This window comes from Protopterus annectens, chromosome 10.part0 (genome assembly GCF_019279795.1).
Source record: "Protopterus annectens isolate FY-2018-M chromosome 10.part0, PAN1.0, whole genome shotgun sequence".
In the NCBI taxonomy this organism is placed as follows: domain Eukaryota; kingdom Metazoa; phylum Chordata; order Ceratodontiformes; family Protopteridae; genus Protopterus; species Protopterus annectens.
Window position 1 is genome coordinate 404,251,843 of NC_056744.1, and position 27,646 is coordinate 404,279,488.

The following is a 27,646-nucleotide window of genomic DNA, read 5'->3' on the forward strand; positions in this document are numbered from 1 at the left end:
ACGCCTTAGCCTGCAACAATACATGTAACAACAGTTTTCTCTTCTTCAAGTTCTGGAGCCCTTTAACGTTCCATGAATCTAATTCCCACATTTCAAAGATTGACTGTAAAATGAAAGTTTTGGAGAGAAATCATAGAAGAAAAAAACAGTAAATTCAAAACCATACATAGTCTGGAAGCAATCCTTATATCCCGTCCTCAACCAGTGCATACCCACTCTAACCCCGGACCAGGAGATGTATAGGTCCTGTATAATATAGAATGACAAAGGGTTAAAAAGAAAAAGCAGATATAGAAGCACTACAATGTAAAATTTCACACATGTTTCACAATTAAGACCTATAAAACCTAACTTCACTACGACAAAGCCTAAACTAAACATTCCCTAACAAACACTGCCATTTACTACATCTCTTTGGTTAATTAATATTTAAACAAATCAAATTGAAAAATGTAACACTACAGTATATGTAAAAAGAATAAAGTAAAAAAAAAATAATGCACTTTTAGTAGTTAGATTAAAAAAAAAAAAACACATACTAATATATAACCCTATATTATAGCAAATAGACAACTAATTATTAATATCCTTGGTTATACATTCACCTTATACTAGTTTTATAATAAAGCAAACTTCTAACTAAATAAAATAATATAAATTACACAGAACATTAAAGACTATGCTGACAGGTTAAATAAACATTACTAAATCCCTGTACCCTCTGTAAATAATATAACTACAAAATGTTGACTAAATCTTAATAAATGAAGTACCTAACATGTTCCTATGTGCTTAAATTACCATACAACAGTGTTATTTAATGTTAAATAAGCAAGAGAGTGTTTAAAACTGTTCTCTTCGGTTTTCCAAACCAGGAAGTCCTATGAAATGTTCGCTATGGGGGACCACTTTTGCAGATGGACTCCCGGAAGTGTCACATCGAAATCTACACCCTCGACAGCATTTTAAGCATTTCCTGTCTTCCTCCTCGTCGAAAACAGTTTGTAGAAGCCATAAAATGTCAGGAAACAAGCTTAGGAGATCAAGATAAGGAAAAACAAACAGTTTTATTACTCAGGAAAAGGCCTAAAGCTTCACAAATGCAAACAAAGGATTACCCAGTCCTTGAAGCACAGTAAACAATAAATCCAGCCTCAGCAGCATGTCAGCCCCAGCAAAAGTTCAATTCAAGTCTCTGATGCAGGTAAAGCCTTGAAAACTTTAAGGAACAGATTTCTTGCCTCATTTTTGGTGGAAACAGAATGTTTGGACCCATCCACTGTAAATATAAGCATATTAGGATATTTCATTTGAAACTTAATTTGTTTGTCAATAAGAAATTTGCAGTAAGGAGACAGAGATTGTCTAGCCTGTCTGATCTGTATAGGTAAATCCTGTGTCAGAGATATTTTATTGTTTTTCCACATAATATAGCCTCCACTTTGTTTTGCAGTAATAAGTATTCTGTTAACATCCTGATAATTAAGCATTTTAACATACACAGGTCTAGGAAAATTAGATGCTTGTACCTCTCTCAAAGCTCTGTGTGCTCTTTCCATGATGATTTGTTTCACACTATCAGAATCATTTAAAAGCACTGCAAATATTTGTAGTATGGATGGAATTAGTTTATTATAATGAATGGATTCAGGAATCCCTCTGACAATAATATTGTTTCTCCTGGATCTGGCTTCTAGGTCTGTAAGCTTGCTTTGTATAGTCTGTATATCCACATCATGCAGATTAGATTTTTTTTCCAGTAAAACTAATTTATCCTCAGTGTCAGAAATTTGAGCTTCTGTCTTATCCATTCTTTCCAGCAACTGAGTACATGAAATTCCAAATGTTTGTATTTGACAAGTCAGTTCTTTTAAAGCTTCTTGTATAGGCAGCAGTGCAGTTTTGATATCCTCCATATTTAAAGCTTGATCAGCTTTAGTTTTAGTCCCTAGTTTCTGTTGTTCCTGTGCTTTAGTAATTTTTTGTCGTTTAGAAGTCACATCTTTTTCTGGTGATTGCAATTCCGATAGTTTTGTTTTAGTCGTGGTTATATCCATGTTTTTTTCCTCTTTTGACATCTTATTGGAACACAAAAAGTTGCAATATAAAAAGCACACGGTTCCTTTGTGTATTCCTCTCTGCAGAGCTAGATAATCTGTTGTAATCCAGTGAAATATAATCCTTTTTTCGGGTTTTTCTTCTCAATCCAGGATAAATAAGTTTAATTAGAGTAAGTTTATCGAAGTTTTGATGTTTAACACTTTGTAGTATCCTCTCAGGGTTTTGATTTCCTCAGGTTAAATGGAGAGCTGCAGTTCAGCAGTGTTCACAGAATGGCAGCCATCTTTAAATCGATTCCCCCAAAAAGTTTTATAGAGAATTTGGAAGCAATGCAAATGGAATAGAAACACCACCTAAAAAAGAAGAAATAGATACATTTTGGAGAAATGTCTATGAAGACTCTGTGGAATATAAAAAGATGCTGAATAGATAGCAGTAAAAGAAAGAATAAGAAGTTCAAATGTATAGGATATGAAATGGGATGAACTAACAGCCAGAGAAACTGAAACAAAATTAAGGAAAGCTCCTGCTTAGGAAAACCCAGGCCCAGATGCCAAACTTAACTTCTGGCTAAAAGTATTGACATCTTTATACAAAAATTTATCCCTGAGTAAGAACTGCTTGTATGCGCTGAGCAGACACCAACCTGGTTAACAACAGGAAAAATTATACTCCTTCTTAAGAGTGAACCTGCAAACAATAATAAGAACTATAGATCAATAACTTGGCCTTCCAATGATGTATAAACTATAGACTAGAATTGATGCCGACAGAGTTTTTAGTCATTTAAAAAACTCAGTCATGGGAATAAAACAAAAGGGTAACAAAAGAAAGTTAAACTGGACGAAGTATCATTTGTTGTTAAATAAAGTCATAATGGATAATTGTAAAATGGGGACGAATCTAAGTACGGCATGATTAGATTACAAAAAAGCATTTGAAAGTATCTCACATTCATGGATTAAGGAATGCTTACAGATGTATAAGATACACCCTCCATTGATTGATTACATTACAGTGACCATGAAACAGTGGCAAACCACTTCACAGCTAAGCCATGATAAAAGACAAATTATTATCCCATTATCCCAGGGATACAAATGGGGGGGGTATTCCAGGGTGACATGTTGTCACCGCTGTTCTTTTGTCTTGCCCTTAGCCCATTAAGTTATCTACTTAACAGATCACATCATGGTTACAGTTTGGCTTCCAGACAACAACAAAGTGGAAAGACTTCTCATCTTCTTTTTAAGGATGATTTAAAACTGTATAATTCATCAGATGAGGAGCTGAAAGCACAACCGCAAATGGTCAAAACTTTCTCAGATTATATTAGAATGCCATTTGGTCTTCATAAATGTGCAAAAGCAACATTTAAAGCAGGAAAGCTGCAGCAGCAAGAAAATCTCAGTCTGGGACAGAAATGTGAAATAAGGGAACTTGAGCAGGAGGAAGTGTATAAATACATGGGAAATCATGAAGGACTGACAGTAAGACATGAACACGTGAACAAAACCCAGTAAGGAATATTTTAGGAGACTAAAATTAATACTAAAAACAACCCTGACATCTAGGAACAAAGTCCAAGCCATAAACCAATTTGCTCTTCCTTCATTTTTGGGGTATTGGATCAGATGGATGGTAAAACAAGAAAAGTGCTTCAAGCTTATCAAATGATACATAAAAAAATCATTGTATACCAAGATTATATATTTCTCATTCTGAAGGCGGCATGAACCTCCTCAAAACTGATTACATGTATAGGTCTGCAGTCGTAGGCTGCATACATATCTGCAGACCTCAGCAGATCCAAACATAGTGAAAATTTTGAAACATGAAGAGAACAAATCTAAGATGACACCCCTGATTAGTTTAGCAGAAGCACGTTGGTTTTAAGCGAGAATGGAAACCAAACCAGAAGTAGGCAAATATCAGTTAAGAAAGACTATAAAGAGAAGGATCAGATGAGAAGGCAACAAATGTGGAAAAAGCATAAATATAGTTACAAGTACAGAAAATTCCTGGAACAACCTCACGTCACTCAAGATCTAATGCAGGAAAGGTTAGAGAGGTAAATTTAAACCAAAAGATGAAAGGTTAATATTAGCAGAACAGGACAATGGACTATGTATTATTGGTTTACAAAGTCCATAGAACATGTGGGAGAAACAGACAAATGCAGGATATGTAAATCAGAACTAGAAAGAGTTGCACATCTTGTAGCTGAGTGTGATACACTAATGACAGAGGGCCTGTATGCTGAAAGGCATATTAATGTGGCGAGACTGTGTGCAAAACATAACAATATCGAAGTAGCTGAGAAGCACTGGAAACATAAGCCACAAAGCATTATACAAAATGATGAAGTTTATATCTCATGGGATCACTCATTACCAACAGTTCAAAAAATAGATGTGAGAAAACCAGATATAGTAGTCCATGAAAAGAAGACAAAAGCAGCATTGATTATTGAAATTGCTATACTCACTGACTACAGTGCTTACATACAGATTGACAGAATGTCATAAAACACCAAGAAGTATAGGCAGAAATGAAGGCAACATGGAAGGATACACAAACAAGTCCAATAGTAGTAGGAGCAATGGGTCTCATAATAAAGAATTTACAGTTTTATTTAGATATGCTACCAATATATGTAACTCTGTATGAACTGCAGAAGGAGTCATTACTGGGCACATTGAGAGTGCTGTGAAGAGCACTTCTGGTTAACATCAAAGACTGAAATAATACTAATTTCATGAACTTTAATCATACTTTGACTTAGGAATGGGGTCTATTCCCATCGTGATATTTGAAACCCAAAAGACTTGGAGAAATTAAGCACTTACGATCACCACAAAGCTTTCTTTGCTTCATATTTTAAACATCCTGCAAAGGAAAAGTATTATTTGATATTTATTTATTCATTCAACATTCAATAACCAGATAAGAGGGCTAGTCGGATGACTCTTTGTCAGGCATGACTCAGGCCAAATGAAAATGTAGTGAATAACACAGTATTAGTCTGACAGTAAAGACAATTAAGGCTATGAATTGTTAACAAGCTTTCTGTGCTTCAGGGGTTAATCTCTCAGCCTCCATTTGCCTACCATGGGACTCTGAGCAAGTTAATTATCCAGACAATGTTTCTGGGCTGAGTTTAAAAAAGGTCCCAGTGGATCCGTGCTCTACACTGGTTACACATGCCAAATATATAAAAAAAAAACATCTGGACAGCATAACATATTTGTAGAGTGAAGATACGAATGCAGGAAATTAATGAAGAGAGAAAAAAAATGTGGAGAATAATTGATTCCTATGCGACATCAGAAGTGAAATAGGATGGTAGCATGCATTCATCTGTTTGTTAACCTGTGCAGGGTACAACGGAAAACAATCTGTGGTAGGTAGGGGCATTTAACTAAATGCATCACCAAGATGTGACTGGCCTTATCAATGACAAAAGACAAACAGGCAACTTAAGATCCAAGCCCTTTTCAAAACAGGTTCTAAATTCTTGTATCAAAACTCTCTAAAGCTATCAGTAAGAAGCGCCAACAGAGATCATTTTACTTCCTAGACCACTGCACCAGTCAGTAACTATTATCTTAACTAATCAATTGCTTCAGTGCAAAGTTTGTGGATGGAAAATTTGACATCAAATGGCTATAGCAGGAAACCTTATATTTCAAACCACCTTTGTGTGCTTATCAAAATGCGAAGACTGTTCTTAATATCAGTCACATCTCCACACTACGTATTTGACATTTTCTCATCTTCTGCTGCATGTGAAAGTGACTACCGCATCCTATTAAGACTTAGTTAAGCCATTTAGTATCAGGATGTCATGGTTATGAGTGGAAATCACGGATCCCTGCTGGTTCTTTTACCCACTCCCATCTATCATGTTTATAGTAGACACCTAAACAGAGCTTTTGGATAGTACCAGAGCATGTTAGGTTTGAAAACTTTGAAAAGACCAAGGGTCGCCAGGGTCTATACCACTAACAGAGGATTTGTGTATCTCCTCAACAAAGTGATTACTAAAACCAAACTAAAATCTTGTAAACCAAAAGAAAGGTGTTAAAGGTTTTTATGTTATTGTAGATAACTTTTATTTAGTCAAAATTCATGTAATACATACAAAGCACTTGTCTTTTTTTTTCAACAGTGTAAAATGTAAAGTACGTGTGTGTGTGTGGGGGGGGGGTGGCAAAGGTTAGTGATACTCTGTTTTGAGCCTGGTTTGGCAGTTCTAAACTGCTGTAGTTTATAGAACTTCTAATTGTCCTGCTTGCCAAACATTCAGTGAGATGCCAATGAAAGGGAAGGAAAAAAAAAAACATTTCTTTAGAAAAGTTAAAATTTTCCTGGCCCTTTGCTAAGGCATTACATGCAAAAAGTAGGCAGTCAGACTAACAGCCCACAGGATATTCCTGCCTAACACAAATTGCCAGTCTGTGTCAATCTAGAGTATTACAAGCAGCCCAAACTATTTTTTTCTCCTCAAACAAATTCACATACAACAATTCTACTGGATGAATCCATGCAGATCATTTCTGATAATGATCTTATGAAACAGTTGAAGTCCACACAGCTGTCCTATTGCCTCAGCATGCACTTCCTCCTAGAAGTGTTTATTTATTTATTTAATGTTTGTTAACAGGGTAAGTGAGCTGGTCCTAGAACCCTTTTCAGTCATGACCTGGGCCAAGCTAGCAAAAACAAAATGCGTACAATACAAAATATACACAGAAAAGCAAAATACAATCAGATATAAGACTTGATTGAAATACAGATAAAACATAAGTAATTTTAAAAACACATTTAGTACAAGAGCGTCGTCTCTTAATTAAGAAAAAGAAAATCATTCGCTAGCATAGACTTATGCAAACAAAGTTAAGAGTAGAATACATTGCAATACATGGGTGAAAATGCTTTTCCATTCACCTCTTCCACTTGTATGCGATATTCCAAGTGCAGGGTGTGAAAAGAGAAAACAGGAATGCATGACATCTAGTGCAATGCACAATACAAAGTGTTATCAGCATATTCACTAAACGTAGTGCAAAGAATAATACTAATACAGGCAGATGCATAGCAACACAAAAAGGAACTTATTTTACCCCCCCCCCCCGTCTTTTCGAAGCTTTCACTCCCTCATGTGTGTTATTCTCCCAAGTGTGTAAACAGGGAGAGATATTTCCAAGACAACAGTTATAGAAGGAGAGATGCAGAAGTGGTTAATGATGATTGCAAGGACAATAAATGTATATTAACCTGTAATTGGATATGAACGATAAATAACATAAAAAGAAAATTAATCAGTATCTCTGACACAACTTCATTTGTTTAGCTCAAGGACATGAGAATGGAGACACTTTTTGAAAGAAATAAGATTATCATCTTGCTCTTGTGTTCAGGTAGAAAGTTCTAGTAAGCTGATTCAAGTTTAGAGAAGGATCTTTCACAGGTAGCAAGTTTAAACAGTGACACAGAACGGAGGAGTGAATTAGAATTTCTAAGTGAGTATGTAAATCTTTACTTACACAATTTATTGAGCAGGGGAGGAGAACAACTTTGGTTAAGAAGTTTATAAGTGAACATATTGAGGAGAGGTGTAGCCCTTTCACATATGGTAGCCATTTCTTTTGCTTAGAGTAAGGCAATGGTGCTCAAATGTATTTATTTGATTACCAGGAGAGTCCAACTTGGAACAAAGCCCAATTTTCAGCGGAGGTCCAGAGAGAAACGCTCCAGACACATGTTTTTGTAATGTGGGAGGAAACCAACAAAAACACAGGGAGGACATGCAGACTCCACATAGAAGGCACCCCAGCTGAGTCTCAAACTGGAGAACCTATCACTGTGAGGTGATAATGCTACCACTGCGCCATCCACATTTACTTGAACATTGAATGAATGTCAGAATTTGATTATCAGCATTTTGGAGATGAGGTGGTATTAAGTGATATGCTCAGGGCTGCGATGGGCAATCCATATTCAAGTCTAGGTAAAAGTATATTAATGGCTAGGCTTCATACAATAAGAAGATGAGAAATCATGTATGATGGTACTAGTTGACTAACAGTTTGTGCACTTGTGTATCTGCATGCTTACGAAGGGTGAGATATTGGTTAAGTATGAGACCTAAGTATCTTTGCTTTGTGACATAGGGTAGAGCGGAGCTCAAAGGATCTGTAATGGAAAGGTTGTGGCTTTGCTTAATTTTGGTGTGAACCAAATAGTATTAATGAGCTTTTTCAAGTATTGACTGCCCGGCTATTTTTGTGTAGCAAGTTTCAAAAATAGCTGTAAAAGTCAGCCTGAAGTTCATTCTGTTGGCAGAACGCAATCTTATTATCATCAGCAAAGAGGAGACTATTGGTGTGATGGAAATCCCAAGGAAGGCCATTAAGGAAGAATGAAAAAGGACCTGGACCCAGAACAGAGCCTTGTGCAATACCTTTATGAGATAAGACTGAGAAACGAGTATTATTAGGCCCAAAGAGAGTAAAGATCAGTTGGAGAGAAAATGTTTGCACCACTGCAAGATTTTATTTGAAAAACCTCTCTGCCTGAGTTTATTTATTTATTTTATTTATTTATTTTTTTTTTTGTTAACGGGTTAGTCTTCTAGATGATACATATCTTTTCAGTAGAGGCGAGGGAAAAGCCCAAAATGTTGCAGAGGGAGTTTCTATCAGGATGGTTGATTATTTTATAGCTGCAAGGTGTTGTGGCTTTTGAGGAGTTGGGGAAGTCAACCCCAGCCAAGGTTCCTCAGGTTAAGGCAATGGTGGGTTCGATAAGGGGAACCTGTAATAAATCTAGCAATGTGGTTGTAGGCAAGAGAGAGCATGTTAAGTTCACGTTTATTGAGGAAAGAGAAGACCAAATGGTTTACTAAGGTCAAGAAAGATGCTTTATGTACCAAACGGTTTACTAAGGTCAAGAAAGATGCTTCAGAAATTATTCATAATCCATGCTGGATTAGATCTGATCAGTAAGAGTAAAAATAGCAATTGTAGAATTGCATTTGGGATGGAAACCATGTTAACCCTGATTGAGATGTGGAATAGTTAGCATTATCATCTCACAGCAAGAGATTCTCCAGTTTGATTCTCGGGTGGGGTACCTTCTGTGTGGAGTCTGCATGTCCTCCTTGTGTTTATGTGGGTTTCTTCTGGGTGCTCCGGTTTCCTCCTACATTTCAAAGACATGCATCTGGAGTATTTCTGCCCGGGCCTCCACTGAAAATGGGCTCTGTCCCAGTTGGACTTTCCCAGTAAACAAATGTTAAATAAAATATGTGGACATATATTCAGTAGATGATTTTTTTCAAGACTTGGTAAGGGGACAAAAATTACAGATTTAGTAACAGTTGTTGACTGTGGAAGGGGTAGATTTGTTTGGTAAGAAAAGGATAAGAGCATGCCTAAGGCTGTGAGGCAAAACACCAGTAGCGAGGGGCAGGTTAAAGGTAAAGGCAGGGGGGTTACTAGGTAATTTGTTTCCAAGCCTAAAGATGTCAAGGTAAATGGAGTGGAAGGGATAATGATAGGGGCTGTCAATTTTCTCATGAAGTATTTCAGTTTCTGCTTTAATAATGACCTTAAAATAAAAGAGGGGTATTGTATGGACGTCTGTAGTTGAAGTGAGGTGCAGCGTGGGAGGACTGGCAAAAATTGTGTTGGCAGAATGGGGAATATTACTGGTGCTTTGTTTTATTTCTGTGAGAAGTGAGGTGGGAAGCTTGTGATGTAAACTAGCCTTAGGGAATGGAGTAGAAGTAGCAAGTTTATTTAGAACACAACTGAATGTTTGGGATGACCGATTTTTGTCTTTTGACATTTCCTGCAGTACTCGGTTTTGGCCTCAGTTGTTGCTAATCTAGCCTCTTTTTGAGTTTAAGATATAAATCATGTTTTTTGGGATTGCATGAGTTAGATTTCCAATCAGACCATGAGTCGTCTCTAAGCTTAACAACATCATAAACGACTCATTAGTATATGTGTACTGTAGGACGTTTTTCTTAAGGTGGAGTCAAAATGGCACTACATGAAAGAGGTGGGATACAGACCACTGTAATAAGTAATTTTGCATGCCATCCAATAATTACTTGAACTAGAAACAAATTCAGATCACTGTCAGTGGTGGAGATGTTTTTTGCTATTGGGAGTGAGATCGGCAGATTTCTTGCCGATCAATGCCACACCGCCTCCTTGACGTGAAGCAATCTATTATCAGCAAAAATTGCGTAGTTGAAAAACAAGTATTGTGAAACATGGGAAGGGCCCTTTTGTTAGGACTCATGATGGCAATTAGCTTTGATGGGTTTTTAGCTGAGTCCAACATTTGTTAGGACCATTTGTTATTGATACTACAAACGTTAAATTAGTTCAGTGAGAGACGCAAAAGTCTAAGTCAGTCTTAAGTAAACATTATTGTCATTTAGAACTACACATGTAGCCTAAACAAAATTTCATGCATCAGCTAAATTCTTGAGTTTACAAAGGAAAGTGAAACAACACATACAGATAGAGGAATAAACATAACTAACAAATACAATACTATTCCCAAATACATGCAAGAAAGAGCAGAGACATTTACCAACACTCATATATGAAAAGAATTAAATTAACTACCCTATTTAAAGTAATACAAAACACACTACAGATTGAAATGCTTAAGTAATTTGTCTAATATTGCACTTGAGAGAGTTAAATACTGACTATGGATATAAGAAATAAATATTGCACTTACTTGGAATATATGTAAGTATATATTACACAAATAAATAACAATTGACTTATTATGTGTCCAGACCCCTGGGACTAGTGCATGGGTTCAGAAGTCTAATAACTGTAGGGTAGAAACTGTTACTGAATCTTGTAGTCCTGCAGTGGATGCTGCCATATCTCCTGCCTGATGCCAGATGCTTAAACAGTCCATGTGCAGGATGCGTGTTGTCCTGCATGTTGTCCTGTATTATTTTGGTAGCCTTTTGGCCTTCTTGCAGAATAAAGATGTTGTATCGATGGAAGACTGGACCTGTTAACTTCTCTGAAACCCTCACCACTCTTTGTAGCACCTTCCTTTCTGTAAATGTGCAGCTTCCAAACCACACTGTGAAGTTGCAGGTGAGGATGCTCTCTATTGCACCTCTACAGAAGGTGGAGAGAATATGAGGAGGAAGCTTAGGTTTTTTCAGCTTTCTTAAAAAGTGGAGACATTGGTGTGCCTTCTTGATCAGTTGGTTGGTGTTTCCTGACCATGAGAGATCCTCTGATATGTGTACACCCAGGAATTTTGTACTCTTAACCCTGTCTACACTCTCACCATTGAACATGAGCACTGGGTGGTTTGTTCTCCTTTTCCTGAAGTCAATGATAATCTCTTTGGTCTTGCTTGCATTCATGTCAAGGTTGCTTCTCTCGCACCAACTGATCAGAGATGCCACTTCTTCTCTGTACGCCATTTCATCCTCTTGGTGATGAGCCCCATGACTGTGGTGTCATCAGCAAACTTGATGATATGGTTGGACTTGTGCTTAGCATAGTAGTCATGGGTCAGGATGATGAATAACATTGGGGTGAGAACACATCCCCATGGAACCCTGTGTTAATTGTGATGCACGTTGATGTATTTTTACCTGAACACACCCGGTGTAGTCTCTCAATCAGGAAAGTAAATCAGGAAAGTAAAGTAGTTGTGTGAGAGTTTCTGACTGCTACAAATAGGAAGTGAAGTAAGTAGAAGGGGTTCAGGGTTGGTGTAAGTCTCTCTGGCTAGTAACACTGGTAGAGTGGAGAGTATGAGAGTGATGGATTGGAATTTATTGATAGTGTTAAGTATGTCATGATTATGAAGTAAATGAGGATTAGTAATTAGTGATTTCTTATTTGGGGGAGCAGAGAGAGAGATAAGAGTTCCACCAACTAGGTATATGTATGCTTACACATTTAGTGGTGTGAGCAGAAGAAAAGTTCGGGGCTGTGTCTGTCAGAGTGACATTTTAACAATTACCCCTCATTCCCATGATATGTTGACTCTTAGGAGTAAGATACCATTTTGATGTCTGTCAGGGTGCCTTTGCACATTGTAACTTAAAACCAAGGGGCCCTTCTTTATAGGTTCATAAGTTCATAGGTGTTTACTAGGCTAAAGACCACAAGGGCCTTTTTAAGCCTAGCTAAGCATCCCTAATCTCTGACAAGTTCTCATACCCTTGATAAGTGTAAGCGGGTCTATATTATAACAACAAATGATCAGATGATTGAATGTTGTTATATTGACCCCTAAAGTGCGAAAACTCAAAACCGCAAACAATCAGAACAGTGATTTTTTTTTCCCCCCAGGGAAAAAAATCTCTGTTCCAAAAAAAAAAAAAAAACACTAAACAAATTGGGGGGCTTCACCCCCCCCCCCCACACTCCCCTACTTAAATATACCAACTCTGAGATTGCACTACAGTGAAGGAAATGGCACAACCTGGACGGCCGGCCCAGCAATTTATTTCCCCTGGGAAAAATTTTGCTGTTCCGGCCGTTCGCTATTTTGCCAGTTTGACATTTAGTCTTCGAACTAACAGCGTTCGATCATCTGATCGTTTGCTAAACTAAAGTAGACCCATTTAAGCATGGGTTTGGGAGATGAAACATTTACAAGCAGAGGCCTGGAAATGAACCATTTACAGGTTGCCTTTGTCCGTTAGAGACAAAGGTGCCAAACCAGGTTAGAATTTCCAGTTCCCCATCCAATTGTCCAAGATGCACTTGAATTGAGTGAGGAACGAACTCTGCTTCACATGGATGGGGAACCTGTTCCATAGATGGGGTAGTCTCTGTGAAACATGCCTGTCTTCCCAGCAGGTCCTATTTATATCACAGGCAAGGTTTAAGTCTTTAGAACAGGTAATTCTGGTGCTGTTTGTTTTATGGATATGCAGGAGGTCCATCAGAGTGGGGCCTGACAATGCCCTGCATGCCAGGCATAAATCTCCCCTCAAAAGCCTGTAGGAGACAGAATACAAGGATAGGGCCTTGAGGTGATCTACATAGGGCATTTTACTTACTTTTTGCATTTTTTTAGTGAGGAACCTCTGTGGACATTCTGGTTGTTGGATATGCTTGGTTAGGTACATAACAAAGGGGGCACTGTACACAAGAATAGGTCTGATAAATTCCGAATACAATGGAACAATGACTTCCTTGGACTTAGATGCCATACCGTTGCTTATAATTTGCACAACATAGAATGATTTCTTCACTACTGTCGACACGTGATGGTCATAGGCTAGATTACTATCTATGTTTGTCCCTAAGTCCCTGACTACTGGGTAAACTCTAGGGGTGTGTTGTCAATATGATAATTACCAGGGCTGGATGACTCCCCAAAGGATACTATTATGCATTTCTTGGCATTTAGTTTTAGTCCGTGCCTCTGACATCAGTTATTTGTCTGTGTCAGCCCTGCCTGGAGAACATTTGTGTCAGTGTGGGATTCAATGACAGCTCCTAATTTGCAATCATCTGCAAATTTAGTCAGCCAGAGACCACGGACATTGGCTTTGACTTCAGAGAAATAAATTCCACAAAGGAGTGGTCCAAGGACTGATCCCTGAGGGACTCCACTTGTGACTGGCCTCTTTGTAGAGGTGGACTCCCCAATTCTAACTTCCTGGGTCCTGTCTGTGATCCAGTTGGCCATCCACCAGATGACATATGAGTTTGTACCTAACCTCTTGAGTTTGTCAACAATGCCCAAGTTGGGTACTGTGTCAAATGTCTTGGCCAGGTCAAGGTAGGCAGTGTGAACCATTTTTCCCTCATCCATTGCTTTGGTTACCTTCTCAAATAAGTCCACCAAGTTGAGTAGACATGATCTGCCCTTGACGAAACCAAACTAAGTTGGGTCCAGTGTTTGTTGATGTACTATATCTCTATTGATCATTTCCATGACAATTCTTTCCCTGGCTTTACATATAAGACTAGTGAGACTTATAGGTCTGTAGTTTCCAGGGTCTGGAATCAATGGTTGATTGATCTCTGTTGTGGGCCCTGAGCACTCTTTAGTGTAAAACTGTCCCTCTCTACATTACAGTGCTCTTTAGATAACCCTTGAAATCCTAAGTCAATACTAAGTTGCATTTAAGACTAATGACTGAGCGATCAAAGCAAAAAGAGCCGCATGCTAACTCAGCTGTTAGGACATGTGCCTCACAGTTCCATGGCCTGTTGTCCAGTGCTACTCTACAGTCATTGTTGGTGTAGAATTAGCATGCTTTCCCTAGGCCTGTGTGCCTCACAGTTCCATGGCCTGTTGTCCAGAGCTACTCTACAGTCATTGTCTGTGTAGAATTAGCATGCTGTCCCTAGGCCTGTGTGTCCCTACAATGGATACTCTTGACTCTCTCCCAACTCTGGAAAACATTGCGACTCTGAACTGTCCGTATCTTCATTTCCTGTTTCCTTTATATCATGGGTCATGGTTGGAAACTTCACAGAAAAGAAAAAGGAGGTCACTTTCCTGGTTAACAAATAAATTAATCATCATAAAATTTCCAGCTTCCTTTAAGATGCCCGGATGAAGAAAAGCATAATTTAGAGCCATGGCAATAATTGTACTTTGGTAAAAGAGTAAATGACCTGTCTCTGACAAGCAAGACATATAGCATGAATAAATAATTTCCTTTTCTTTGATGAAGTGCTCATATACAAAATGGACTGCTAACTTCCCTTTATATGAAGGATTATCATGAATAGTATATTACAGATGCTAGAATGGTATAGCAGTTACTGCAAATAATTAAGGCTATCACTATCAGCTATTACAAAGCTGCTCTCTAACATCCAGGATTTGCCTCCCTCAGCTTCTGCTTGTCTAGTCTCTAACTGTAACAAATCACTTAACCAAACAATGCCCCCAGATCACCCATGAAAATGGAACTTGTGTCCAGTGAACGTGCCCAGTTACCAAATAAATAAACTATTGGCAAAAGCAAATATTTAATGCAGTATTTGTAAAGCAGGCAAAACGTAATAGGTGCAGGTGTGTATTTTCTTATGCGGTCAAAGCACTTTGATATATTTTAGTGACTTTGCTCGCACTGTTTGCAAGTGAAATTTGTATGAAAGATGTCTAGGTTTGCAAAAATTAAGCCATCCACAGGTCATTTTGCAGAGTGCAAAATACTGTCATGCATTTCTATACTGGGTCTATATTATATGTTCAAAAACACTTACCATCAAACACCTCTTCAGCGACCCTTAAAGAATGAACTTGCATTACAGCAAAAGTCCGCATTAGCAATTTTTTTCCCCTGGGAAAGAAATTGCTTGGCACTCCTCGTGAGTTTACCTTTTTCCCCATGTGGTACAATCTCAGAGTTGGTATATTTAGTTAGGGGGGGTGTGGGGGGTACAGCCCCTCACATTGGGTTGTGTGGAGGGCTTCACCCCCCATTTTGTAATGTTAGAAGTTATGTTCCATTTTGTATGGGGCAAGTGATTTTTTTCCCAGGGAAAAAGATCGCTGATTCAGGCTTTCGCTCTAATGGCAGTTTGCTCTTTAAAGGTCACTGAAGAGGTGTTTGATAGTAACTGTTTTTGAACATATAATATAGACTCTCTATATCTATTCACACATCAGATCCTGTTGAATAAGATAAAAGATGTCAAATTACTATTCATTTGTTTAAAGCACTAATCCGCTTACACTAATGACTGAGATAAACTGAAGTACTCAGGTAGTATTCATGGCTGACAAGCTATAGAGAATAAACCATCTCATAAAATGCTCTCTTTCAGTTGGCCATGCTATAAACCTTTCCACATCACAGTGACAACACCACCATACAAAATGGGGTGTAATATGTGTACATATCTAAATGCATGGCTGATACACAACCTGTGATTCCCTGGGAAAACACAAATGTCAGATTCTAATTCAGCAAGGCATGTTCTGGTCAGCAAGCTGCTGGTTTGAGTGGGAAGAATTTTTTTATCATTTTAATACTGGCATTAAGGCCATTGTTTTTTGTATCATTTTAATACTGGCATTAAAGTTGACTGTTACAGGAGGACTAGGGTTCACCACTGCCATGGCAAAGTCGACTATGTTATAGCTGGAGAACATATTTTTATAGTATTTCATTTGCTTGGTAGAATTATTAAGTCTAATGTGAATGCACTGTAGTACAGCAAAGTCTGAAATTTGAGTTGTAATCTTTGTACACTGCAGGTGCGATTTTTATTTATTTATATATTTTTAGCAACTGAGGGTGTGACTCCTGTTTAAAATACCTTTTAGTTGCCTTAAGGCAACATAAAATACACAAATTAGAGACACGAGAATGCTGGAAATGTATGTTGAGCTCGTAGTTTATGGCTTCATAGATGCTGTAAGTTCAGTTGTAAAAATCAATCTAACAAAACTCCAAAAAAAACCCTAAAAAACAAATAATTGGCTAGTAAACTGGTGTCATTGTAGGGAGATCTACTGTGTTTCTGCAGGGGAATAAACAATTAACAACAAAACCACTCCCCCCTGCTATGTCAGGGATAGGCTACACCTTTTACCCCATAATTTTTGCTTATAGCTAAATCTCTTTCTACCCATAAAGTCACCTGATGGAAATCCTGATATCACAAAGCCCAGACAGGATAATAACAGGGTAGCACTGTTGAATGCCTGAATGTAAAACAACAAAAGGTTTGAACTTGAGGCCATCCTTACCCTCAAAGATATCAGCATTTGTGCAGTTGCAGAAACCTGGTTTGAGTGTAATGATAGCACTCCCTGCATTCCAGGTACAATGCATGTCATGCATTCAGATCCATCAGCAGCTGCAGTGCAGCATCCATAATTATTCATATGTCGCTTATAATGCCTGGAGGAGAGTGAGTGCTCATGCATGCTATGCATTCAGATCCATTAGCATAATTATTCATATGTCGCTTATAATACCTGGAGGGGCGTGAGTGCTCATGTATGCTGTGCATTCAGATCCGTTAGCAGCTGCAGTGCAGCATCCATAATTATTCATATGTCACTTATAATGCCTGGAGGGGCGTGAGTGCTCATGTATGCTGTGCATTCAGATCCGTTAGCAGCTGCAGTGCAGCATCCATAATTATTCATATGTCGCTTATAATGCCTGGTGGGGTGTGAGTGCTCTCCTTAAATGGGAGAATAGGTAAAGTGGTTAAGGACATCCCTAGCATAAGACCTGATCTTATCAGTACTTAAGGGAGCTTGACAAAAGGTTGTTAAAGACACCTAAGCATTATTAAGCTCAGATCTCAAGCTAAGGATGAACAGCAGACAGTACCAGCCTGCAATAAACAGTGGCAGAAAGAAAAGAGTTTTTAAAAGCTATTAGATGCTTTGCTCTGCCACACGTATAAACAAAAGTGACACAACAAAGTATTTAACAGCTTTTAAAGCCATTATTTCTACAGAGGGGCACTTCATTTCTTCCCGCTGAAGTTCTGACATTGGTAAGTGATTTATTGACTTTCAAAGGTGTTGAAAGCCAGTAAAACATATTACATTCCTACATTTTGTTGTGTAACTCGTAGTTTTTAAGAGGTAGAAGCAGTCAGCAAAAACCAGGGAGAACGTAGCCTTCCTACGTGGTGGAAGGTGAAAAAATAAGATTAGACAATGTTCCCTAACTCCCCTTTGAAGGGCTATCTAAATACTAAGCTAGCATGGCCCTTCTAAGGGCTACCTCCCAGGTCTACAAAACTACCTCGCAGTTCTGTAACAACTTCCCAGGTCTGGAAAACTAACAGCCCTTGTCAGGGCTTATTTACTGGGGCTTCATTCCAAAAACAACAGCCCTTATCAGGGCTATCCCTTTGGATCAAACTAGCCCTAATCAAGGCTAACACTCTTCAAAACTATTATAAAAACAGTCCTAATCAGGACTATTTTTTCTGGAAAATTAGGACAACTAACAGCCCTTATAAGGGCTCATTAGACTGAACTACGAGTCCAAGTACAAGACCCAGGCAATTGATTAACACCACCACCACCTTCCAACAGGGAGAGTTAGGGAACGTTTTCTAACTTTAACTGGTAGTTTGTGGAAAATAGATAAAGCTCCATGCACTACAAAGAATGCTGACTGTGTCTCTAATCACAACCAGTTTTAAGTGCTCTCAACATGACAACCAAGATTCAGTTCTCAAGCTTCGCTATCAAGATGAATTTATTCTCATCCAAGTCTCAAACATATAATAAACTAGTTATGAGTAGAGATCCAATCATAATCTTATCTGTTTCTCACCATATTCTACATGATATAAATCTGGAACAACTTAAAACCCTAGAAATACTCAAAATAAAATTAATTATCACATTATAGACGTTTACTGAAACCCATCTCTGGCCCCATATTATAGATGGTTATTGAACCCCATCTCTGGCCCTGTTAGTGCATACAGAATAATTAACCAGTTAGAGAAATTAATCATCAAAACAAATATGTTTCTTATAAGTTGTGTGTGATCAAATTGCCCTCCTTGTCACTTGAGATGTCATTCTTATAGATTTTTCTGACACCAATGTATCCTGCAGCCACAGCACCCCGCTTGTTATTATTTCTTAGTCCCTCACTGCTTCTATTTGCTCCTCATTTAAATATATTTATTCTAAAGATGAACCTACACAAGGGGGTAACATTATTATATGCAGCCTACACATTCCATGATGGCCATCCCCAATTTATGTATAGGATATGTGTGTCATGAATAATTCATGTATACCCTATGTATGTCACCATCTGAATGGAATTAAGTACTTAAAGTTGTTCTTCTTTTGGCTTTTCCCAGTTAGGGGTTGCCACAGTGGAACTCCAGTCCACTAATGATTGGCAGTAGATTTTTATGGTGCCGAGGTGCCAGCCCGACACCCAACCTTCAACGAAGGCATGCCCATTCATGCATGTCTTTTGAACGCCACTTGACCTGCAAAATTTAAGATACATACTAAACCACAGCACATTACCCAAAAGGAAACATATTCTGTATTATTCTTGGTAATATCCTGTGGTCTTCTATCTTATTCACTCTGGATGTCACTCACTTTTCTTACTCTAAGCTTTTAGATGGCTTACTTCTCTTTCCTGCTTCTTGTTTTCCATGCCAGATATTACCTGTCCTATCTTTGTAAATCCACCTTTCTCTGTTTAATAACCACAACTATATCCTTCTCAACATGTTTCTCTGTCTCTGTAATGACATAAGATGCATCTATTTAATGCTCCCTTCTCTTTTCCCTGTTTCATTTTACTTCTTTCCCCCTCTTTAGATGGCATTGCCACCCTTCTATCTTAGCTCTTTCCTCTCTTTCCTTTTTATTTTTCAATTCATGCTTTTTGCATTAACCAGCATTTTGTGTCTGCTTTTACCCTGTTCCACAGTTTTCATCTTACCTCCAGTCTAGCTTAATTTGGGTAATATTCCCTATTCCTTCATTCACGTTTCACTTGGCTTTTCCAGCTGACCATTTACTTTTAACTCTCTTTTATCCTAATTCCATTCATACTGATTAATTATTTGGGGTAAACCTTCCAGCAACAAGAAACGTGAAAACCAAGAAAAAGCAACTATTGAGAAAAATCCAGGAACTCCCAAGGTCAATAAAGGCTGGTGAAAAGCCACGACTGTATTAGCGTACACACACACAGTTTTATTAACGCTTTCATCAAAGTGACTTGATTCACTATATATAGGTTGTGAATTTCATATGGAGTGTTTTCTGATAAAGTCACTTTGATGAAAGTGTTAATAAAATTGTGTGTACGCTAATACAGTTATGGTTTTTCACCAGCCTTTATTGACCTTCGGAGTTCCTGGATTTTCTCAGTTCTATAGACCTTAAGATTTTCTCTTTGCTTTCCAGTCAGCTATTCCCTTTACCCTCTCTCCATCTCCTGTGTTCTTCTTTTATTTATATCTGTCCATGGTGCCGTGCTCATTCAGGTATGGTCAGCATGCTCCTTTCCTAGATATGTATCCTGTTATCCTTTTCTACGTACTTTTTTAATGAGGAAGCACTCCGATATACTGAACTGTAGCACCACTTTTATATTGAAGCCTGAATCCCTTGTACATATCCCTCTGCATGTCTATCCACCCCCCTGTATATATTTTTCTGTCTTTATCTCATTTTGTCATTGCTTATTATCTTCCTTCTTTCTTACATCTTATTTGTTATCTTATCTTCCATGGAATCAAAGTAATCGGAGTCATTTTCACCCCCAGTTTTGCCTCCATAAATTTCTTTTCCTTAAGGAATCTCCTTAAAAATCTCTCATTGTGCTGATTTGGTGCTTAGATCTTACATATCTAACAAATTTTATCATCTCTGCATCCCTGTTATTTTAAATATCTGCCTTTATCATTCTTTTAACTTACCGCTGACTTATGGGCGAATCTCTGTTAAACAGAGTTACTGCTACCCTCTTTTCTTACATGAGTTGGTGGTACCACAACTTAGACCCTTGAGGTTTGCTTTAATCCTTCATTTAACTGTAGCTTTGCCTCTTGTAACAGGAGGAAGAAGAAGGGGGACCAGTCACATTAATCATGTATATGAGCCTTATAAGCAGGCACTGTAAACCTTTTTTGTTATACAAGGGAATATTAGCCTTTCATATTATATGTCAGCAGATAATGAGGCCTGTAAAAGTGGGCACCATACCTCATACCTCTCAACCTCTTAATGCACGAAACTTGGACAAAGCCAAAAGTAATGGGGGGACAAAGGTCTGAAAACAGGGACAGATTTTAAATCATGCTTTTACAAACTTAAAACATTGCTAGAATAACAGGTTCTGCATTAGCATGCATATTCTGACGTGTATGAAGTCTGAAATTTTAATGTATGTCAGTATTTAGTGACTTCAGTCCTCAATGATTTGCCTGAAAGCCACATATTTTATGAGGGACAGACCAAAATATTAGGCTAAAATTTGGACATTCTGCAAAAATCTGGACAGTTGAGAGGTATGGTGGGCACAGTGTCTCATTTAACATGTAATAGACTGGAAAAAGTTTTGTAATAAAGTTTTCATACTTGGCTCCAAAGAATGTAAGCCCCACTAATGCAGACAAAACTTTCCATTTTACATATGTTAAAAAACACACTAATAAAGTCTGGTGATAATCTTGTAAAAACAGGCATTTTCAATAATCAAAGAGTAAACCACTCTATTAGATGGAGTGGATGAAGCTCAGGTGAAAGAGTTTTCTTAAATATAGTTCTATAGTCATAGTGTGTTGTCATGTTTTATTTGTTATAAGTTAAAATAAATATAAAACCTTTTAATTAAGAATCAGGTCCCACAGGTTGCTGAGATGGTGAATCCTCACTTTTCTTTCAGGAATATTCAAATAAGGGACTAACCTCTAAGCTTTGGGATTGGCTCCTTGTTTTTCCATCTCACAGATTTTCCTCCAGTCATCTCCCATGGACCCTTCCACTATTGTCTGTAACTGCTTTTAAATAACTGACCTGTTGAATGTAATGTATTAGAACAAGAACACTAATTCATCGGGACTACTTTACATGGTCAACTCTTCAGAAAGTTGACTTTCATATGGCCGAGGCGATATGATCGATTTTCGAAAAGCCGACCATGTAAAATAAACACATAATACACACCAAACACTTACCTTTCAACTGTTAGCAGGGAGCAAGCCCCCATGCACCCCTCTGAACTCTGAGATCGCACTACAGCGCGGAAGAGGAAATTTTCCCATACTGCACTGTACAGAGATTGTGGTTCCCCATGGTCGGCTTTTCGAAAGTCGATCATTCTGAAAAGTCGACCATGTGAAGGGGACCCCATCCATCCACCTATTTAAAAGAATAAACTACTAGAAACTTCAACAAGGTGTCTTTATTCCTCCCACAGAGGGTATCAGAGAGAGAGTCTCCTAGACCTGCTAGCTAAAGTGATTTTATCTAGACTAATCCTTGATACTCTGTTTCTTGTTAGTCCTGTCACCTTCTGGGTCACAGCTGGGATACCAGACTTCACTGGAGCTCTCTGTATTACGTCTCTTTTCATTTTTCATAATGGTCTGTTGATTTGCTTCCTGCCCCGTCCTTATTCATCTTACCCTTCATTTCCTATGTTAAGCTTATTCTATTTCTCCCACTTCTTTTTTCTGAGATCCCCTTCCTTTTCCTTTCCTGATGTACTTCCTCATTTTTTGCTTTGGTGTCATCTTCCTCCATCTTCTTGCCTTTGAATATGCTCTCATCTTCCCATTCAGTAAGTTTAACAAAGTCAGCTTCTTTGTTCCTGGACCTCTTTCCTTAGTACCTCTTTCTCATCTATATATGCCTTATTATTCACCCCTGTTTGTGCCACTAAGGTATTTCTTCATTTGTCTCTTTTATTTTTCAATAGTTCATAGGTTCATGCTAAGTACTTGATCTATATACCCTTAAAAGCCAAGCAATAACCCCTATTCAAATGTTCCCTCCAGCCTCAAAGAGGGTAAGACAGGATAGACCAGGGGAGAATCTGAGGTTGCCCATCCAATTATACAGGTTTACCTCGAAGGTGGCAAAAGTGCTATCCTGCTTGACATGTAGTGGAAGTTTGTACCAGAGATTAGGGATACATTGGGATATGAATATCTCATGCTTTTGTGTCTTATTTTTCTGATGATGAGAGTTTAGCTCCTTTAACTAGGTATTTGTTCTGCGAGGGAACAGGACATCAAAGAGGGTTGGATTTTTCATGGTTTGAAAGGGTAGACACAAATCTACTTAGAGGAGTCTGTAAGAGACTGAGTGCAGAGAGAGGCCTTCTAGTCTGTCCTGCTAACTATGATTTTTGAGGCCACTGATCTTTTTTAGTTATGAATCTCTGAGGACTCTCAAGGTGAGCGATATGTTTGGACAAATAATGTGCTAAAAGGTGCATTATATTCAATAATGGGTCTGGTTAGATAAGAATAAAGTGGAATTAAGACTTGTCTTGATAGAGTGGAGCAGCTATTGGTGAGATGGGAGTTCATGTGGAGTCTGCACTATTACAGGGCGCGCTCGCTCCTCATGGTTTATACCTAACAGAGACCTAAAATAGCTGACCAACTGACAGAAGAACACATTGCTGAGTTCTAGGTCTTTTCCCAGTTTGATAAGTATGGAGATGGCATCATCACAACAAAAGAGTTGGGCACTATAATGAGGTCACTAGGTCAAAATCCAGCAGAGGCTAAACTGCAAGATATGATCAATGAAGGTGATGCTGTTGGTAACGGCACAACTGACTTTTCAGAATTTTTAACTATGATGGCAAGGAAAACAAAAGATACAGACGGTGAGAAAGAAATCTGTGAGGCATTCAGTTTTTAACAAGGATGGGAATGGTTTCATTAGTACCATGTTATGACAAATCTAGGAGAGAAATTAACAGATGAAGAAGTGGACAAAATTATCAGATAAGCAGACACTGATGGAGATGGTCAGGTTAATTATGAAGAATTTGTACAGATAACGACTGCAAAATGAAAGCTTTGTCTCTCTTGTATCCCCTCTAGAAAAATACAAACCTTTACCTCTTGCCAAAATGTTCATTTATTCATTCTGTTTCTGTAATAACAAAACAAGCACCTTCTGAGGAATGTTGGGCCTCGGGCTAGCAACCCGATCCTGTCATATCCATACCTGCCACGGAAACAACTAGTGCAGGAAGGCACTCGTTGCCGAATTGGCTGAATGCATGGGAGCGAATCCAGGATACAGGAATAACAAAACAAATGAATGTCAGATAGTTCTGTCCACAGAAAACTCCACGTGTTGATGGGTGGTCCTGTTCCCACAGAAGTCTCACATCTGTTTTGAGAAGACATGCATAGTTCTTGTACTACTTGTAATGGAGGCTCTTGGTGGACTCTGACTTTTAAAGCTTCATTTGCTTATTATTATACTCTTTGGGTTGGCGAGTTTTTCATGCACGCAGCTTCTAGGTTGAGCACAGTTGAACTTTGAAGCCTAACTTTGCATAGAAAAAGTTTAATCACTATTGCATTGTGGGTTCTAGTTTAGATAATTTTGGATAGTTGATTGTAATTGGCTTACTTCAAAATATGGTACACCAAAGATGCATGTTTCTCAACTGCTCTATCCTTCAATGGGTACTCCATATTTTAAGTAGCTGGGTGAGGTAGTAGATTGGATTGAAGATGTCATACAGAGGGGTGACAGAGAAACTACAGTTATGAGTCATTACAGGCTACAGATACTATATTTAAAACTTAACTTTTATTAACTTATTAAAATCTCTGGCCCCTCAGCCTTCTAACCTTCTAAGAAGACAATATACACAGTCAATTAATTAATCAATCAGTCAAATCAGTCACTTGCAATTAATTACTTAATTAGTCAATTAATTAATGAATAGATGTATTGTTCCCTTGTATGCAAATTTGTTTATGGGAAAACTTGAAGCTAAGTACATACAAGCATATAAAATGGTGGATTTCAAAATTATAGAATATTTTCAGTTTAATGATTTATTTTTTATTGTACAAGCAACAAAGAAAAATAATGGAATATATGTAACAAATGCAGAATAATAGATACTGACTGGGATTTACATGTACTAAAGACAAAAGGGAAATTCATTTTAGATGCAATTTTATTTATCATTTCACAAGGTAAAATCTGTTCTTGTATAACTTGGAAAAATGCTTCTTTTACACACATAGTGGCTGTGTAAAATATCAGATAATTCATTACCTTATAGCCAGATGCTAAGACTGAAATGGCTATATACTGATTTTCAACTTTCTGAAAAGGAAATGAATATATAAAAAATGGATTCTAGATGATATATTGAGGATCAGTTATTAAATGCAATTAAAAATGATGTTTTGGAATGGAGGGGGAACAAAAAAGTGCTTGTTATTTCAGAAGTGTTTAGTACTCTGCATTATAAAAGGAATGAAGAAGGACTAAGGTAATCACTGTCTGTGTGTGTATTTTACACACAGTATGTTTCAGATGCTGAATATAATTAGAAAATATTGGCATCTTTTGTTAACTTATGAGATACTGAGATATATATTGACAGCTAATTTTAAGGGCAGTATTTATAGCCCAGGGCTTTGCGTTTTCATACTGGTAATCCTTCAAGAGCAGCGCTATGTGGCTATGCAAATCCCAGGCTGTCAAGATGACTATGGAAATGCGAAGGACGTTTTATGAACATGTCGAATGCATTGCAGAAGTGTAACATGATTAATGCATAAGTGATAGAGTATCAGGTATTACGCTGTTAAGGGGCTTTACACATATGCTTGTGAATTCATGTCATAGACGCGAATCTATAATGAACTTATTTGCATACATATGTATAAATAGCCCTGAATTTATACCAGAAAGCAGCATTTTTCAGGAGAACATGGAGATGTGAGGGAAGATTAGTTGGTGCTTCTGCATACCTGGATATTTGTACTGAAGGGGTCACTGAAGTAAATGTTTCATTTTGATGATTGTGCATACCTGGACATTTCACTGAAGGGGTCACTTGGAGAACTGTTTCATTTGGTGCTGATGCATACCTGGACATATTAATGAAGGGGTTGCTTGGGTATACCTGTTCATGTTACTAAAGGGATCGCTTGGATGAATGTTTCATTTTAGTTCTTGTGCATACTAGGGCATGTTACTGAAGGGGTTGCTTGGGTTAATGTTTCATTTTGGTGCTTGTGCATACTAGGGCAAGTTACTGCAGTGGTCACTGAGGGCATAATTCACTTGTGTGTCAGGGGAGTAGTGTATATGTAGTCAGACTGCTGACGTTTTCACTGGGCAAAATAATTTATTGTGTCATATTAGTGCTTGTGGATACTTAACACAAACTAAAATTAAAGGTAAAGCATTGCTGTTAACAATGGAAGTGCATTCGGCAGTGATGTTGATCTATGAATCACAAAACTGCCTCATTAGCATACTACACTTTACAATATTTCTCATTTGCATCTCATTATTTTTAAGGCCTTTTGCATTACTGTAAATTGCCTCTATGAATCTCGCCTTTGCTGCGCTCACTCATAAGCATCAGGAATACCCCTATCGCATTTGCACAAGCAACTATGAGTACCAACCTAAATTTGCCTTTAAAAGAGGCGATAACATAGCATTTACATTGGTGCACAGTAATTTTAGTTATGCTGAAAGGATTATAGGACATAGAATAGGGAATTTTATTTCTGGAAACTGTGACGCATAAATATATGCAAGAAAGAGAATTGTGCAATTTAAATGGTGAGAAATTCATCATAAATCATTTTATAACATGTGGCTCAGATGTAATCTTTGCACGTTTTTGTAGATTCCAAAAGATAGAGGAAAACGTAAATGAATAGTAAGAATAATAATACTGGGACATGAACAAAATATTAAAAATAGGAGAAACAAAGTCCTGTAGTTAAACATTTCATTGAACTGTAACATGTATTATCAGATTTACAGTTTTAGATTATATTATAAGATCAACACAAGCTGAGAATTAATTTGAAGCAATAATGACATTATAATGAAAGTTATTTCATTTTAAGGTTTCAGGTAAATTATCCATATGGTTGAAATAAAGGTGTAAACAACAGGCCTTTCTTGGACTGCCACAAAGCTCTGTCCCTGTACACGGTGTCTTACAAGCTATTGAGAGGTGATCTATGCCTGGCTTACAAAGCATCCTCTAATCCTGCTCTGATGGACCTGTTGCACATCTGCAAAACAAATAACACCGGAATTATCTAATCTAGGGAAGTGAACCTCACCTGCAACATAAACAGGACATGCTGGAAGGGCAGGTATGTGTCTCAGAGACTACCCCTTCTCTGGAACTGGCTTCTCATTCATGCCAATCAGAGCTCTTCCCTAACCCAGTTCAAGCTTAACTTGGACCAGAGGATGGGGAATTGGAAATTTATCCTTGGTCTAAAGCTTGTGTCTCCATTAGACAGAGGCAGCTTGTAAATGCTTGAACACCCATGGCATATACCCAATAAAACAACTTTAGAGTGTCAACCTACCAGATAAATTTTCAAAGCAAAGCTAGGCTTAAAAGGTTCCCAGGGTTAGTCTACTAATCATCTATAAACCTATGAATGGTATTTTGCAAGTTAGGAGGCAAGGTGGTATCTGCAAGCTGACACAAAGTGGTAGGTATCCACAGTAAAATCTCCACTCTGGTGGATTCTGTTAAAATGTTGACTAAAAGCACTGGTAAACAGTTCTGCAATTATAAGAATATTCCTTTTGGGAACTGACAAGAAATTGGCCAAAAAATGTTTTCTAAAAGAATGTTTTTGGAAAAATTGAGTCTTACATTCAGTCAAGAAAAATTTCTGTCGCAATCTTTACAGCCACTTCTTTTCTAGGGAAGATTACAAATGAGTTCTTCAAAATCCACACACAGATATTACTATCTAAAAAAGAGGACTTCCAATTGGTGTTGTCTTCATTACAAGAATTAAATGTGAGAATAGACAGCTATCAAGCAAAAACAGAAACTCTATAAGATAATAATATCAAACTGAAATGT

General features: G+C 37.8%; 1 pseudogene; it reads left to right on the forward strand.

Annotated features, from left to right (window-relative positions):
• The window catches only part of LOC122814163, an 89,187-nt pseudogene extending 65,583 nt beyond the window's left edge, over positions 1–23,604 (forward strand).
• Positions 23,605–27,646: the final 4,042 nt, after the last annotated feature.